Source organism: Schistocerca nitens, chromosome 1, assembly GCF_023898315.1.
Source record: "Schistocerca nitens isolate TAMUIC-IGC-003100 chromosome 1, iqSchNite1.1, whole genome shotgun sequence".
Taxonomy (NCBI): Eukaryota; Metazoa; Arthropoda; class Insecta; order Orthoptera; family Acrididae; genus Schistocerca; species Schistocerca nitens.
In genome coordinates, this window is record NC_064614.1 from 673,504,386 (window position 1) to 673,522,765 (window position 18,380).

The 18,380-nt window shown below is 40.4% G+C and overlaps 1 protein-coding gene and 1 non-coding gene across 3 annotated transcripts in view; one reads left to right on the forward strand and one right to left on the reverse strand.

Annotated features, from left to right (window-relative positions):
• Positions 1-18,380, forward strand: part of LOC126259274 (multiple inositol polyphosphate phosphatase 1) — a 238,877-nt gene that overhangs the window by 156,919 nt on the left and 63,578 nt on the right. The gene's annotated exons all lie outside the window — the stretch shown is intronic.
• Trnan-guu (transfer RNA asparagine (anticodon GUU)) lies at positions 10,313-10,386 on the reverse strand. The gene has a single exon. It is a non-coding gene; the product is annotated as a tRNA-Asn (tRNA).

Sequence of the window (18,380 nt, forward strand, 5' to 3'; positions counted from 1 at the left end):
AAAGGCTTTGGTGCTCATTTAATTACAAACTATGTAGGAAAGGTAAGCCAACAGCAATAGAGAGTTTTGTAAACCTTGTCGAGGAACAAGAGTAGCAGTATGTTTATAGTGCCGATAACATAGGTGATAAATATAATGCTTTCCTTAACACATTTCTCATGCTCTTAGAGAGTTACTTTCCATTAGAATTTTCTAAATGGGGTACTAGCAGTAATATGTAGCCCGGATGGCTGACTAGTGGGATAAGGATATCATGTAGAACAAAGCAGGAATTATATCAAAATGTTAGAATGAATCACAATCAAGCTACAGTAGCCCATTACAAACAGTATTGTAAGATGCTTAAAAATGTTATTAGGAAGGCAAAGAGTATGTGGCTATGCAAATAGAATAGCTAATTCACAGGATAAAATTATAACAATATGGTCAGTTGTGAAGGAAGTGTCTGGTCAGCCAGTTTGCATTGAAAATATTTCTGTTACTGATAAATCAAATATATGTACAGTATTTAACCCTTATTTTCTGAGCATTGCTGGTGAATTGAATAAAAATTTAGTTTCTACAGGGAATCATATAACTTTCTTGGCAAATGCCTTTCCGAGATTGATGTCTGAAATACTCCCCTGTGATACAGACAAGAGGGAGATTGAGTCAGCAATTAAATCACTGAAGACTAAATACTCTCAATCATATGATGGAGTACCTGTCAGATTATTAAAGTACTGTATTGCACATGGTAGGCCTGTATTTAACCATATTTGTAATTTTTCCTTTAGGAATGGTCAGTTTCCTGAACGATTAAAGTACTCAGTAGTAAAGCCACTTTATAAAAAGGGAGAAAAGGATCATTTAAATAATTTTGACCTATTTCTATGCCATCAGTGTTTGCTAAAGTTATTGGAAAGGCTGTGTATGTAAGGATAATTGATCATTGTATATCACACAATTTGCTATCAAATGTACAGTTCGGCTTTAGAAGTCGTTTAACAGCTGAAATTGCTATATTCTCTTTTCTCTGTGAGGCTGGATGGGTTAAACAAAAGGTATTGAGCGCTATGTATATTTTTTTGATTTAACTAAGGCATTTGATTGTGTTTATCACAAAATATTGCTCCAGAAGTTGGACCATTAAGGAATACGCGAAGTAGCTCACAAGTGGTTCACCTCTTACTTTAGCAACAGACAGCAAAAGGTCATTATTCACAATGTTGAGAATGGCTGTGATGTGGGGTCTGACTGGGGTACGGTCAAGTGGGAGGTGCCCCAGGGATCAGTGATAGGGCCACTCCTGTTCCTTAATGATATAAATGATATGCCCAATAGTATTACGGGTAACTCTAAAATATTTCTGTTTGCTGATGATGCTAGCTTGGTAGTAAAGGATGTTGTGTGCAATATTGGCTCTGTTTCAAATAGTGCAGTTCACGACCTAAGTTAATAGCATGTAGAAAATAAACTAACATTAAATCACAGTAAGATCCAGTTTTTACAGTTGCTAACACTCTATGTCGGGTGATACTGAGGGAATTAGATTAGGAAATGAGACACTTAAAGTAGTAAAGGAGTTTTGCTATTTGGGGAGCAAAATAACTGATGATGGTCGAAGTAGAGAGGATATAAAATGTAGACTGGCAATGGCAGAGAAAGCTTTTCTGAAGAAGAGAAATTTGTTAACATCGAGTATTGATTTAAATGTCAGGAAGTCGTTTCTGAAAGTATTGGTATGGAGTGTAGCCATGTATGGAAGTGAAACGTGGACGATAAATAGCTTAGACAAGAAGAGAATAGAAGCTTTCGAAATGTGGTGCTATAGAAGAATGCTCAAGATTAGATGGGTAGATCACATAACTAATGAGGAGGTATTGAATAGAATTCGGGAGAAGAGGAGCTTGTGGCACAACTTGACTAGAAGAAGGGATCGGTTGGTAGGACATGTTCTTAGACATCGAGGAATCACCAATTTAGTATTGGAGGGCCACGTGGAGGGTAAAAATTGTAGAGGGAGACCAAGAGATGAATACGCTAAGCAGATTCAGAAGGATGTAGGCTGCAGTAGGTACTGGGAGATGAAGAAGCTTGCACAGGATAGAGCAGCATGGAGAGCCGCATCAAACCAGTCTCAGGACTGAAGACCACAACAACAACAACACTCTATTCAACAAAGCCTGAAGCTTTAATTTCACAGAATGGGCATATGATTAGTGAAACTGAACAGTTCAAATTTCTAGGTGTTCAGATGGATAGTAAGCTGTCGTGGAAAGTTCACATTCAGGATCTTGTTCAGATACTTAATGCTGCCACATTTACTATTCAAACGGTATCTGAAGTGAGTGGTCGTTGGACACGAAAATTAGTATACTTTGTTTATTTTCATTCACTTATGTCGTATGGTATTATATTTTGGCGTAACTCTTCCTATTCTAAAAGCATATTTTTGGCTTAGAAATTGGCAGTTCGGGCAATAAGTGGTGTTAGTTTATGAACCTCTTGGGGACACCTTTTCACGAGTCTGGGTATTTTGACATTGACCTCTCAATATACAGGGTGTTACAAAAAGGTATGGCCAAACTTTCAGGAAATATTCCTCACACACAAAGAAAGAAAATATGTTATGTGGACATGTGTCCGGAAACGCTTACTTTCCATGTTAGAGCTCATTTTATTACTTCTCTTCAAATAACATTAATCATGGAATAGAAACACACAGCAACAGAACGTACCATCGTGACTTCAAACACTTTGTTACAGGAAATGTTCAGAATGTCCTCCGTTAGCGAGGATACATGGATCCTCCCTCTATCGCATGAAATTCCTGATGCGCTGATGCAGCCCTGGAGAATGGCATATTGTATCACAGCCGTCCACAATACGAGCACGAAGAGTCTCTACATTTGGTACCAGGGTTGCGTAGACAAGAGCTTTCAAATTCCCCATAAATGAAAGTCAAGAGGGTTGAGGTCAGAAGAGCGTGGAGGCCATGGAATTGGTCCGCCTCTACCAATCCATCGGTCACCGAATCTGTTGTTGAGAAGCGTACGAACACTTCGACTGAAATGTGCAGGAGCTCCATCGTGCATTGAACCACATGTTGTGTCGTACTTGTAAAGGCACATGTTCTAGCAGCACAGGTAGAGTATCCCGTATGAAATCATGATACGTGCTCCATTGAGCGTAGATGGAAGAACATGGGGCCCAATCAAGACATCACCAACAATGCCTGCCCAAACGTTCACAGAAAACCTGTGTTGATGACGTGATTGCACAATTGCGTGCGGATTCTCGTCAGCCCACACATGTGGATTGTGAAAATTTACAGTTTGATCGCGTTGGAATGAAGCCTCATCCGTAAAGAGAACATTTGCACTGAAATGAGGATTGACAGATTGTTGGATGAACCATTCACAGAAGTGTACCCGTGGAGGCCAATCAGCTGCTGATAGTGCCTGCACACGCTGTACATGGTACGGAAACAACTGGTTCTCCCATAGCACTCTCCATACAGTGACGTGGTCAACGTTACCTTGTACAGCAGCAACTTCTCTGACGCTGACATTTGGGTTATCGTCAACTGCACGAAGAATTGCCTCGTCCATTGCAGATGTCCTCGTCGTTCTAGGTCTTCCCCAGTCGCGAGTCATAGGCTGGAATGTTCCGTGCTCCCTAAGACGCCGATCAATTGCTTCGAACATCTTCCTGTCAGGCCACCTTCGTTCTGGAAATCTGTCTCAATACAAACGTACCGCACCACGGCTATTGCCCCGTGCTAATCCATACATAAAATGGGCATCTGCCAACTCCACATTTGTAAACATTGCACTGACTGCAAAACCATGTTCGTGATGAACACTAACCTGTTGATGTTACGTACTGATGTGATTGATGCTATTACTGTAGAGCAATGAGTCGCATGTCAACACAAGCACCGAAGTCAACATTACCTTCCTTCAATTGGGCCAACTGGCGGTGAATCGAGGAAGTACAGTACATACTGACGAAACTAAAATGAGCTCTAACATGGAAATTAAGCGTTTCTGGACACATGTCCACATAACATCTTTTCTTTATTTGTGTGTGAGGAATGTTTCCTGAAAGTCTGGCTGTACATTTTTGTAACACCCTATATATATTCCTTACTGTCATTTCTTGTTAACAATATTAGCTTATTCCCAAGAATAAGCAGCTTTCACTCAGTTAATACTCGGCAGAAATCAAACCTGAATTTGGATCGGACTTCCTTATGTCTTGTACAGAAAGGTGTGCAGTATACTACTGCATCCATTTTCAGTAAGCTACCACTCGAATTCAAAAACCTTAGCAGTAATCCACGCGCTTTCAAATCAAAACTGAAGAGTTTCCTCATGGGGTCACTCCTGTTTTGTCGAGGATTTCCTTGAAAAATTAAGCTGATACTTGTTGATTGTGTTTACTTGAACTTATGGACAGACTCTTTTTCCAGTTCATAAACATTTATTTTTATCTGTTAATACTTTTATGTTATAATTTCATGTACTGACACGTTCCATGTCCTTGAAGATTTTCTCTTCAGTTTGGTCCTAAGGAACTTGACGTGTAAATAAACAAAATAAATAACGTGGGTCTACAGTTATTATGTTGAGACCAATGTTAAGTCTTCACAGTGGGTAGGGAAAGGTTGATCCAAGACCCAAAAAAAGATCGTCAGGTCAGGTCAAATGTCAAAGGCATGCTGATAGTTTTCTTTGACTTCGAATCATTAGTTCATCATAAATTCGTGCCACAGGGACAAACTGTTAATCGATGATACTATCAGGACATGTTGCAACGCCTGCGAGAAAATGCGAGAAGGAAACGGCCTGAAACGTGGCGAGACATTTCATGGCACGTGCATCACTCACACATTCATCCTTGTTGGGCAATGACTGTTGCACAACAAATGAAATCACTGTGCTGCCACATCCTCGAGACGTGGCCCCTGGAACTTTTTTAATTTCAACGTTGAAAACCTCGTTGAAAGGACGAAGATTTGCAACGATAAATGAGATAAAAGAAAATTTGCAGATGGCACTTCGCGCGATCCAGTAAGAGATGTACCAAGACTGCTTCCGGAAGTGGAAACGGCATTGGGAGTAGTGTACCAATTGTGGAGGCGAGTATCTCGGAGACCATGCACCATAAGTTAAAGGTAAACGTAGAAAAGAAAAATTTCATGGACAGAGCTCTGGAATTTTTTGAACAGACCTCACATGTCACTTACCTTCTGGAAGAATCGCAGTTGGGATAAGAACCACCTATCTATCAAAATGGGGATGGTGGCGATAAAAAAGTAGTATAGTCCACGATGTGAAATACCCGGACTTTATTTATTCATCCAGTATTTGAGAATGAGAGACTTCGTGACTTGCGGCAAACCTTACACATAATTTCAAACCTTTATGAGATTTTTTCTCTCTGACGACCCCCACAGAATGATGAAAGGGAAAAAAATTTTCGCGTACTACAGTTTCCCTATTCATGCAGTAAAGCTCCCACATCAGGCATGACGTTTTAATTTATTAGTTATTAAATAGTAACAGTTTTCATGACACATTTTACAGACAATATTCACAACCTTCACTGAATGCACGTGCAAAATTGTATCATTGTACGACTCAAAATTCAGGAGATATGACGTCATAAACACTGAGATGCATGAAACACTGCCGGATCATGCGAGACATTAAATTTATTACTTCTTTGATACTAACTCTATTCGCAACACATTTCGCAGACAGTGTCCACATATGTCGCTGAATGTATCTACAAAACTGTCATTGCACGACACATAGTTCAAGAAACACGACATCATGCATGAAAACAAAACCGATGGGCGAAATTCGCCGGACTCAGAAGTGAAATATGTGTACAGATATGTAAGAAATATATTTGTGATGCGCACATATGGACAAGCTGCAGGTACAAAACTCATTCTAAGACCCAAGATTGTTTTCTGCCAATCTTGGTACGCACATTACTTACTACCTGGAAAGAAAATCTGTCCAGGCAATGACCAGCAGCCTTCTATAGTGGTGGGGGTGATAATGCAGAAAGAGAAGAGGGGGAAGGAGGACATGGACTCAGATATGAGGGAGGAGGTGATAGGCTGAGCGAGGGGGAGGGTGGGTGGATACAGAAAGGAGAGGAGATGAAAAGAGAAAGGGGGAGATGTACAGGGGAAGAAAGAGGAGGAGATGGACAAAGAGATGGGAAGAAGGAAATAGATACAGAAGAGGGAAGTGGAGATTAAAAGAGGGGGGGGGGGGACTTTGAGATGGATACAGAAGTGTGGGAGGAGGATGATTCAAAGGCGGCAGGAAGAGTTGGACTAAGAGGGGGAGGAGGAGATGGGCAGTGAAAGGGGTAGGAGGAGTAGAAAGATAGGGGTGAAGGTAGTGGGCTGAGAGAAGGAGATGGACAAAAAGGGGGGCGGAAGAGATGGACAGAGAGAGGGGAAAGAGCAGATGGACTAATTGAACTGGAAGAAATACGTATTTGGGCAGTGCCGGGTATTCAGATAGTTGTTATAAAGACAGTTGCAAGCATAATTAAATCTTTATTGGTATTGCAGGCATCTCGTTTGGAATTTGTGGAATAATCTGAAGCTGAATATCATTAACTTACATTACCTTTTATTAGAACTTCTATCCATCCAATCAACATGTAAGCAGCGAAAATGTTGGAGAACAGTACCGTGTAAGGCTTACTATGTACATCCTGAAAGTATGCAGCCAGATTTTCCTTTTATTCAGTTCATGTGATGGTTTGGTGACATTACATTGGATCTGCAGGTTTCAGTTGGTCTGCTAAGACTTTTCCTCTTGGGAGAACATGACAAGTACGGTAGGCCTTTATATGCTGTTGCATTATTTGGTATGATATTGGTTTGCTTACAATCGTCCACTCTATTTTCCACAATTTTGTTAATATCAGGGTATGTTAGCTCATTCAGCTAGAGTAGGACTGACCTGCATCTCTAGAAACAACTTATTCCGTTGTGCCCGTCCTCAGATAAAGTGAATGGTGACGAAAATTTAGGTTAAGTTCCCTATCCAAGTTTTTAACTAGTTTGCGTATGGTTTCTGCCATATCAAACCAGAGTCGTTGTCAATGTTCGAAAGTATTACATTTTTATATTATTCTTTGTCTAGTTGCATCAGCTATCAGTTCGATTGCGTTCATGTCATACGCAAACTAGTTAAAAAGCTGGATAGGGAACTTAACCTAAATTTTCGTCACCATTCACTTTATCTGAGGACGGGCACAACAGAATAAGTTGTTTCAAGAGATGCGGGTCAGTCCTACTCTAGCTGAATGAGCTGACATACCCTGATATTAACGAAATTGTGGAAAATAGAGTGGACGATTGTAAGCAAACCAATCTCACAGAAAACCGCCCTTGGCAATCTAATTAACACATAACCTTACAGCCACAGTTAAAGTTGCAACGAGAATAACACCAACCAGTCAGACAGGTTTAGATCAAATCCTGATTGATAAAGAGAAATTGGAGTGGTCAGTAAAAGTGTTTAACACAGGATACAGTGACCACAAAGCTCAAATACTTACCATCACAAAGGAAGGAAGACCGGTTAATAATAACTTACTGAAGGTCAAGAGAAGGATCTACAGGCAGAAAAGCATTGACCACTTTAACTCACTATTGCATACTGAAGACTGGTCTGATGTCTATGAAAAGCAAAATCTGAATTCGAAATTCAATATTTTTCTAGAAAAAATGGTAAAGCATTTTGATACAGCCTTCCCTCAAAAAATGGTAAACATAAGAGAGAAGACAAGTGGAAAGGGTTGGATTACTAAGGGAATCAGAACTTCTTGCCAGAAAAAAAGGAAGCTCCACATAATGTGCAAAGAAAATAATGCCACTGAGGAAATGCATACTCATTACAAAACATACACTAAAATCTTACAAAAGTCATTAAACAGGCAAAAAGAATGTTCAATGATTACTACATAAATAATTCTACAAATAAAGTGAAAGCTATGTGGGATATCATTAAAAAAAGAAACTGGCAAAAATAAGAGAACTGAGGAGAACATTGTCTTGATACACAACAATAAAAAGATTTTACAGTCTACAGAAACAGCAAACATATTCAACAAATACTTCACTGGGATAGCTGAAAATTTAATAAAAACTAATTTTAGTTCAACTCAGCATCAAGTAGTAAATAAGTGCAACAGTAATAAATTTTCAATGTTTGTAGACCAAGTAAGCAGGGAGGAGACATTGAAGGCTGTCAGAGAACTAAAGACAACATACTCAGCAGGAATTGATGGTATACCGAACAGAATCCTAAAACTCTGCATACAAAATATAATTGACCCCCTTACTCACTTATGCAACTGTTCCCTAGAGTCAGGCATCTTTCCAGATCAACTAAAAACATCAAAAGTCATCCCTATTTTCAAAGCTGGTGACAAAGATGAAGTAATAAACTATCGTCGCATTACATTAACATCCTGTTTCTCAAAAGTAATAGAAAAAATTATGTGTAGTAAGTTGTTAAAGTTTATAAACAAAAATAGTGTGCTATCTAATACTCAACATGGCTTTAGATGCAAGAAATCAACGGAGACAGCAATGTATGAATGCATATCTACTGTATTAAAAACAATAGATGAAAAACAACAAACAACAGGTATATTTTTGAACCTAACCAAAGCCTTTGATATGGTAAACCACAAAACCCTATTGAAGAAGCTAGAGCACTATGGAATTAGGGGGTTGGCAAATGATTGGATTCGTTCATTTCTCAGCGACCGTAAACAAAGTATCCATCAGACATATAGATGATAAAGCACGAATAATCACAGAATATGTATCATCAGAAAGCCCAATCACTTACGGGGTACCACAAGGGTCGGTAATGGGACCCCTACTTTTCTTGTTATATATTAATGATTTGGATATACATATTGATTCCCACAAAGTAATACTGTTTGCTGGCGACACAACAATACTGGTAAAAGCAGCAAAAAATGAAGATATACAAGAAGTAGTAAACTCAGTTACAAAACATCTAAGTAACTGGACAGCAGAAAATCAGTTGCTAATAAACTACAACAAAACAGTAGCCTTAAATTTCCATAACCATCAAAGCACCACATTGATATATCCAGAAATAAAAATCAATCAATACCCTATTGCAAATGATGAAGCTACAAAATTTCTCGGCATCTGGATATAAAGAGACTTAAAATGGGACAAACACACAGAACAAATTAATGCCAAGCTGAGCACGGGCTGTTATCCTTTTAGGGTTCTCAAACAGTGCATAAATGAACATGCAATATTGTGTGCCTATTATGCGTACTTCAATGCCCATCTCAAGTATGGACTCATATTCTGGGGAAATTCCCCAGCAGCTCAAGGGACTTTCAGAATACAAAAAAGAGCCATTAGGATTATGACAGGGAGTGGTGCTCAACAGTCCTGCGAACCAATATTTAAAGCACTGAATATACTACCTCTACCATGTATGTTTATTGTTGACACACTAATGTATGTAAAAAAGTATATGATTGGAAATGATGATAATACTTTAAAAAACAAAGATATACATGATTATAATACTCGAATAAAATATAACTTGCATGTACCCCCAGCCAATACCAGTTTGTATCAGAAAGGTACATGCTATCTGGGTATTAAAATCTATAATAGACTATCAAATAGTTTAAAATGGTTACAAAATATTAATGCTTTCGAAAGATCTGTCAGAGAATATCTACAGTACCACTGTTTCTACTCAGTAAAGGAATACTTGGACCAGAATAACTGTTAAGAACTAAAGCTACTGTAATTTTTAACATTGTATCATTGTAAGAACTACAACTATTGAAATTGGTAGCACGTTGAAAAATGATTATTTAAATATGTATCATTTTGCACTTAGTAATAAGTCCAATATCATCCTGTACACTGTACTACATATGATCAAAGGACTCAATAAATAAACTGTTGAATACAAGTAGGCCTAAAGTTCTGCAACAGCCGGTATAGTTGCAGTTCCGCTGTTGGGTTAACTGTGTAGCTGCACCCTTGGAATACTATGCCATTTGAATTTAGTAACTAGTAGTCTCCATCAGTTACAGATAAAGTGTGAAATGTATGAAATGTAGCCGTTTATTAACACATGCACACACGCGTATATTTTCGCAAATCTTCATTTGTACTGCAGTTCCGAAAAATGTAAATATTCGAATTTGGTCAAAATAATTTAAGAGGCCAGATGTAAGGACTGGGTATTTCTTAAAATTTAGATATAAAAATCTTCGCCCCCGGGTGGGCTCGAACCACCAACCTTTCGGTTAACAGCCGAACGCGCTATCCCATTGCGCCACGGAGGCTTATAATTCGTTAGGGTATCTATTGTCAGTATGGTTATGGAGTATAACGGAAAGATGCTTCGATTGTATTTATATATGTTGGGTTTGTAAGTCAGTGCCAGAAAAGGTCCGTATTCTACTGTAGCATGATGAACTTCTCAAGTCTGACTCTAAAGATTTCCTCGTGTTGTTAGGATCCCTGCGTACTCGGCGTCCTCACTGCAATTCAGAAGGGGAAGGGTCGAGATTCACGTGAAAGGTGTTATGATTGTTTACAACAAACGAAAAGCAAGAAGAAGACAATGGATTCATCCTCTACTTCTGGAGTGGCTGTCAAAGGAATTATTTCAGTGATCTTAGTAAAATCATTTGAATATCGTTTTTGACTATGGTGTAGAAGAATCACTGACCAGTGATTTGATTGCCTACTGGAAAAAGAAAGAGATGCTCAGATATGGAGCAGACACTCACGTATGTGTCCATACAACTCCATAACGAGACAGAGTCACGAAAGCAGTTTGGCAACAAGAGTAGCGCAGGTGATTCCAGAAGGACTGTACAAACAGAAGATGTAGAATTGTATAGCTGACTCTGACAGATTGCTGAAATCCGGGCAGAGGTTACAGGCATAGGGTCACCATGAACAGTCGAATAAAGGCTACTACCACAAGCTTGGTTGGGGTCTCGAGTTGCCATAAGTCGTTTACGCCATACCATAGACAAAAGAGACTTCCATGGTGTACAGCTAGAGTGAACAGGGACACTTGAGTGGTCTTCTGTAACGTTCAACGATGACGCTCACTTCTGTTTGGGCCTTCAGGTAAATTGTGTGTAGGGAATCCAAATTATTGCCGAGCGGCTGACCTCTGGTCTACTTATGTCAGATGTAGTACACATATTAAAAAAAAGTCACATGGATGATATTGTAGGGTGTCATCAAACAGAGCAAAAGTTTTTAGCATGCAAAAGCATCTAGGGCCTAATAAGACTCATTTGTGGTGTAAACTGAAGAAGTTCGTGTATAAACCTAACGAAATATCTTGCGTGTAATATATCTCTGTTTCAAACCAACAGTTCGATACATAGTGTCAGTACAAGGAATAAGAACAATCTACACTTACCTTGGTCCAGAAAGGTGTCCAATATTCAGTAACACACATTTTCAATAAATTGTCACTAAACATAAAAATATTGGTTTCAGATATAGCATAGTTTAAACAGTGTTAAAGACGTTTTGATAGACAACTCCTTCTACTGTACAGTAGAATATCTTAACACAGACTGTTAGCCCAGTTTAAGTAAAAATATCTGTTGGGTTTCAGTTTTGACAGCACTTGGTCACAACAGTCAAGATTAGGTATTTTGTGTATGATAATTTTATTAAAAGTACGTTCCTTCATTCTGACAGTATTAATTCTGTAAATATTAGCAGGTTCAGTTTACTGTAATGTATTCAGATTTCGTGACAATGTCCGGACGAATGATCAGGCTAGTGAGTACTATATTCAGATGTTTTATGTTTCTTATGTTATACTTTCTAACGTGTTACACACCCACGAGAATCATCTGTTTTTTGGGCCAATGGAACTAAAACTGAATCTAATCTAATCTACAGCTCACAGCTCTTGTGGATGGCAGTGACGGAAAGCAAACATTCACCTTTAGGAGGGGGGAGGTGTTTTATTCATTCCGCGCAAAATTTAAAATTGAATGTTAATTGCATAGGTCTTTATACAGTTTTTAGGAACAACAGTTTATGATAATGAAGGATTTTACCAAAAAAATAGGAAATATATCCTACAACTAATAAGTTCTCCCCAAACCAAGAGTAATTTTTGAGGAGAAAGGGCTCCAGTTCTTATTATTTTAATTGACTTATACTACACATTTCTGACTGCAAAGGACTAAACAGATAGATTGGTCTGAATGACAAGTTTATTGTCAATAGCATTTTGAGCCGTGCGTGGCTTGTGTTTGTGCCATCTCTTATTTAACGTCCTATTTTTGCCATACTGCCTCCTTGTTATATGTTAGTTTCGGTTACTTGTGTCACTGAGTTGCTACCTTGCCTGCCCATGAGCGGCAGCAGCAGCACTTATTGATATAAGCCCTGCCGTATTATCTTTGTGGCACTGCTATTACTTCCTGGTTGTCGTGTGTCATGAAGTCTGTTGGAACGCGCCTGTAGTGGAGTTTGAACCAGGCAGTGTTTGAGTTAGGATGTGGCACAAGTTCAGTCAGGACGCAGCAGGAGTGAGGTCCGGCAGCCATGACTCGCCCGATGGTTGCTAACACATATCATTTGAGTGCGGATGACCTTGGTTGGTCGTCCATCGGTTGTCTTGGCAGACAACGTGTATTTTGGTCGGTATCCTTTATGGGTTGGCTGTGTGTGCCAACACGTTATTTGTCCTTGTTATTGGACTGACACTGCCGTTAGCATTGTCTATTTCTTCATGCAAGTGTTTGTGAAACTGTGTGTAGTTTGTGTGATTTCTACTGACAAGATATTTCAAATGCTGTCGGCGTACTGGTGTGCGACCAATCAGTCGGTTGGCGTGGAGTAGTGAGGAACTCCCGGCGGGGCGTAGTTTGGCCGGGCCTGCTGGTGGTCTCTACACAGTGTCGGAGTGTGTGGCACTGTTCCCATTGCTACGAGGTCCATGGCTCACCAACCCTGGACACGAAAGATGAGTTTTGATTTAACCTACCAGCAATTCAAGACAGTTCACATTGTGTCATCTGGAGTTTGTCGTCGGCTGTTGGGATGTTCCTGTGAGCAAGAACGTGGTTTTCAAGTTGGAAAATTCTAGCCACTCTCCAGTGGAGTTTCACTGCATTTGGTTATTTGAATTGAAGTGCACCAGCGGAATCTTCTGCCTTGTGGCCATTAACATTCTGGTTACCTGCCCTAGCCGTTGGCATAAATTTCAGGCAGTGTAGTTTCCTCATCGTGTTGTTATCCAGCACGGTGTGTAGTTTGACAGCTCCATGTATGATTGGTTGTGGGTACCAATATCTTCTACATTGTTCCGTTGAACTCCCTGTTGTGCCCGTGTTGAGTGAAGTGGAAGTTATCTTGTCGGTGGGTCCGTTGACTGTCAGTCAGATGGGTTGTCGTCGAATCATGAATGGTTGGCCTGACTGCTTGTCTCATCTAAGCAAGCATTAGTGTTTGAATTACAGGCCGACCCTCGAACATCTGAGCGCCCTTGGGTGTACTGCTTTATTTTTTTTTTAATTTAATTTGTTCTTGTTGTTTGTACTTGCCTAGTTTAAAGTACTGTTTCACGTAAGCCCTTTGGCATTTTAAAAATTTTAATGTTGTTGAATTTTTTTTAAGTCTTGGGCCTTTGTTTACTTCTGCCTAACTAAAGAACTGTTTTGAGATATGGCTTGGCTGTTAAATTTATGATTATGCTTGAGTTATATTTTCTTGATGCTCCAAAAAATCAGAAACAGAATAGAAGCAGTGGTCAAGCAAGTACTCTTTTTGTTTCACTTTGAATATGGGTAAATTTTGTATTTGTTTGACTAGAAAGAATGGCATGTGATTATACAGTATGTGATAAAAAGTATCTGTACACCTGGCTGAAAAGTATGTACAAGTTGGTGATGCCCTCCATCATTAATGCTGGAATTCAATATGGTGTTGGCCCACACTTAGCCTTGATGACAGATTCCACTCTCGCAGGCATTCGTTCATGGGGAATCGCAGCCCATTCTTCAAGGAGTGCTGCGCTGAGGAGATGTATCAATGTCGGTCGACAAGGCTGACACAAAGTCAGCGGTTCATACATCCCAAAGGTGTTCTATAGGATTCAGGTCATAACTCTGTGCAGGTCAGTCCATTACAATGATATTATTGTCATGTAACGACACTGCCGCAGGCCGTGTATTATGAACAGATGCTCGATCATGTTGAAAGATGCAGTCGCCATCCTCGAATTGCTCTCCAACAGTGGGAAGCAAGAAAGTGCTTAAAACATCAATGAAGGCCTGTGCTGTGATAGTGCCATGCAAAACAACTAGGGGTGCAAGCACACTCTGTGAAAAGCACGACCACACCATAACACCACCGCCTCCGCATTTTACTGTTGGCACTACACATGCTGGCAGGTGACGTTCACCGGGCATTCTCCATACCTGCACCCTGCCATCGGATAGCCATGCTGTGTACCATGATTCGTCACTCCACACAACATTTTTCCACTGTTAAATTGTCCAATGTTTACACTCCTTACACCAAGCGAGGCGTCATTCATCATTTACCGGCGTGATGTGTGGCTTGTGAGCAGCCACTTGACCATGGAATCCAAGTTTTCTCAACTCCCGCCAAACTGCCATAGTACTTGCAGTGGATCCCGATGCAGTTTGGAATTCCTGTTTGATGGTATGGATAGATGTCTGCCTATTACACATTACGACCCTCTTCAACTGTCGGCGGTCTCTGTTAGTCAACAGACAAGGTTGGCCTGTACGCTTTTGTGCTGTACATGTCGCTTCATTTTTCCTCTTCACTATCACATCAGTAACAGTGGACCTAGGAATCTTTAGGAATGTGAGAATCTCGCATACAGACGTATGACACAAGTGACACTCAATCATGTTTGGAGTCCATGAGTTCCACGGAGTGTCCCATTCTGCTCTCTCATGATGTCTAATGACTATTTAGGTCGCTGATATGGAGTACCTGGCAGTAGGTGGCAGCAAGTGCACCTAACATGAAAAACATATGTTTTTTGGGGGTGTTCAGATACTTTTAATCACATAGTGTACAACATAATGCCTGTTTGATACACTCCTCCTCTACGAATTGGTGTACTTAATGAATTGACAAGCAGGTAATGCTTCTGGCTAGTATCATGAGAGTAGAAATGACAATTATGCTTGAAGATAGTTACTTCTTTTAATATGCTTACTTTTGTGAAGCTTTGAACCTTGTAGATATATATACAGAGACTTTTAAATATTGGTCTATAGGAGTCTCATTATTTAGGATGTCTTACTATTCTAACAATCATTTTTGTAGCCTAAATGTTTTTCTACTAAGTGTGGAGTTCCCCCAAAAGATTATTCTGTGAATCAGTAGGGAATGGATAATGCCATGGTACATTGTGCCAACTGATGCATGGTTTGTACATTGTCAGATGATTCTTACAGTATATATATATATATATATATATATATATATATATATATATATATATATATGTGTATTTAACTTTTTATTTACATTATTAAAGTGTTTCTCCCATTTCAGGTTGTTCTAGATATGTATACATAAAAATTTTCTCATGTTCACAGATGAGAGAGTTTTTTTGTGTTAAAATTTGGTGTTGATGGGTGGAATTCCTGTGAAGTGTGGAAATCAACTGACACAATTTTCAGAATTTATTATTAGCTTATTTATTTTGAACCATTGTGTTAAATCTTGTCTTACATCTGCAGGTGTGGCTTTTTTTTAGGCTATCTTCATCACACTACTTTTAGGATATTTGTGTCATCTGCTAAAAGTACAGTTGCCCCTTATTAAAGGTCTGCACATATGAAAATGTTTTCTCTGTGGTGTTGAAATTCTCTAACAGCTCTTCATTATTATAAAAAGTTGTTCATCACATTCTGGTTACCTATATATGCATAGAGGATACTGTAGTTTGATTTGGCAGTTCTACTGTTGATATTTCTATGTATCTTTCTCGGAATAAGCTGACAGATTTGGTTGTATTATTGAATTGTATATTTTATATGTCATATATGCGGCTACCACCTTCTACAAAATGTGTCTGCTAGTTTGAACTGAGGTAAGTGTGGCAGTTCTAACATACCTCTATCCACCAGAACTCTGTACTACATAAAACAGAAATATCACTCAAACCATTTAACAAGATTTCTGTTTCATTCAGCTTGTTGGAAAGAAAATGAACATTTTGGTGGAGCAATTTAAAGTTTGAACAAGGAATTTTATTACTTGAATACTTACCCATCTTCTGATCTAGCATTGTTAGTGGTAAAAAAATCTTCCTTGTTTTGAGAGGTGGATGATGTCTTGCTGCTAGCGGGTTCCCGGGAATCAGGGTCCTACCTTTCTTGTGCTGTGGTGCTTCTAATTATAATCCACTTGCTGAGAAGCTTGTGTTTCATTTTCAGCACTTGTATCTTACTGGCTTTCAAACTATATTTGTTTTGTTGAAACACTGATGTCTCTAGGCAGACTTGTTGGTTCAAAGACAAATACACATGTTTTGTAAAACTGCTAATTTTAATTAATGAGGGGGGCCTGTTGTATACTTGCCCGTTCCCCTGCCTCTTCAAGTGAAAACTATAACATGTGAATTTATCACGTGACAGTCTTGCCATTTCAAAGTTTATGGATATTCTGCTTTTGTTGCACAATTTTGAACAGTTCACTGTTTGCAATAAATTATGACCAACCATGCTGATTTTCTTGTTTATGTATCCTTTGTCAAATCTTCTGGGAATTGGGTGCAAGATAACATTTGTTTTGTTACTGATTTGGAGAACACATGGTACAACATTATTAATGTTTTCAAGAATATCATTGTATGAGTCCTCAGTATCACTTGACCCAGCAATTAATATAACAGTATCACTCAGAGCGAAGACATCAGCTAATTTATCAGTTCGGCTTAAAACTTCATGGAGAGGAGCATTTGACTTAATAAAACTTTCAATGTCGTATTTTAATTTGACTTTTTTCCCCAGAGTGTTTCTACAGTACCTACCTTGACTTTCACTCACTATTAAAACTTTCAGCTTCCGTACTGTCTTCCTAGACTCATAATTTTGTTTCATACACTCCTGGAAATGGAAAAAAGAACACATTGACACCGGTGTGTCAGACCCACCATACTTGCTCCGGACACTGCGAGAGGGCTGTACAAGCAATGATCACACGCACGGCACAGCGGACACACCAGGAACCGCGGTGTTGGCCGTCGAATGGCGCTAGCTGCGCAGCATTTGTGCACCGCCGCCGTCAGTGTCAGCCAGTTTGCCGTGGCATACGGAGAACCATCGCAGTCTTTAACACTGGTAGCATGCCGCGACAGCGTGGACGTGAACCGTATGTGCAGTTGACGGACTTTGAGTGAGGGCGTATAGTGGGCATGCGGGAGGCCGGGTGGACGTAACGCCGAATTGCTCAACACGTGGGGCATGAGGTCTCCACAGTACATCGATGTTGTCGCCAGTGGTCGGCGGAAGGTGCACGTGCCCGTCGACCTGGGACCGGACCGCAGCGACGCACGGATGCACGCCAAGACCGTAGGATCCTACGCAGTGCCGTAGGGGACTGCACCGCCACTTCCCAACAAATTAGGGACACTGTTGCTCCTGGGGTATCGGCGAGGACCATTCGCAACCGTCTCCATGAAGCTGGGCTACGGTCCCGCACACCGTTAGGCTGTCTTCCGCTCACGCCCCAACATCGTGCAGCCCGCCTCCAGTGGTGTCGCGACAGGCGTGAATGGAGGGACGAATGGAGACGTGTCGTCTTCAGCGATGAGAGTCGCTTCTGCCTTGGTGCCAATGATGGTCGTATGCGTGTTTGGCGCCGTGCAGGTGAGCGCCACAATCAGGACTGCATACGACCGAGGCACACAGGGCCAACACCCGGCATCATGGTGTGGGGAGCGATCTCCTACACTGGCCGTACACCACTGGTGATCGTCGAGGGGACACTGAATAGTGCACGGTACATCCAAACCGTCATCGAACCCATCGTTCTACCATTCCTAGACCGGCAAGGGAACTTGCTGTTCCAACAGGACAATGCACGTCCGCATGTATCCCGTGCCGCCCAACGTGCTCTAGAAGGTGTCAGTCAACTACCCTGGCCAGCAAGATCTCCGGATCTGTCCCCCATTGAGCATGTTTGGGACTGGATGAAGCGTCGTCTCACGCGGTCTGCACGTCCAGCACGAACGCTGGTCCAACTGAGGCGCCAGGTGGAAATGGCATGGCAAGCCGTTCCACAGGACTACATCCAGCAT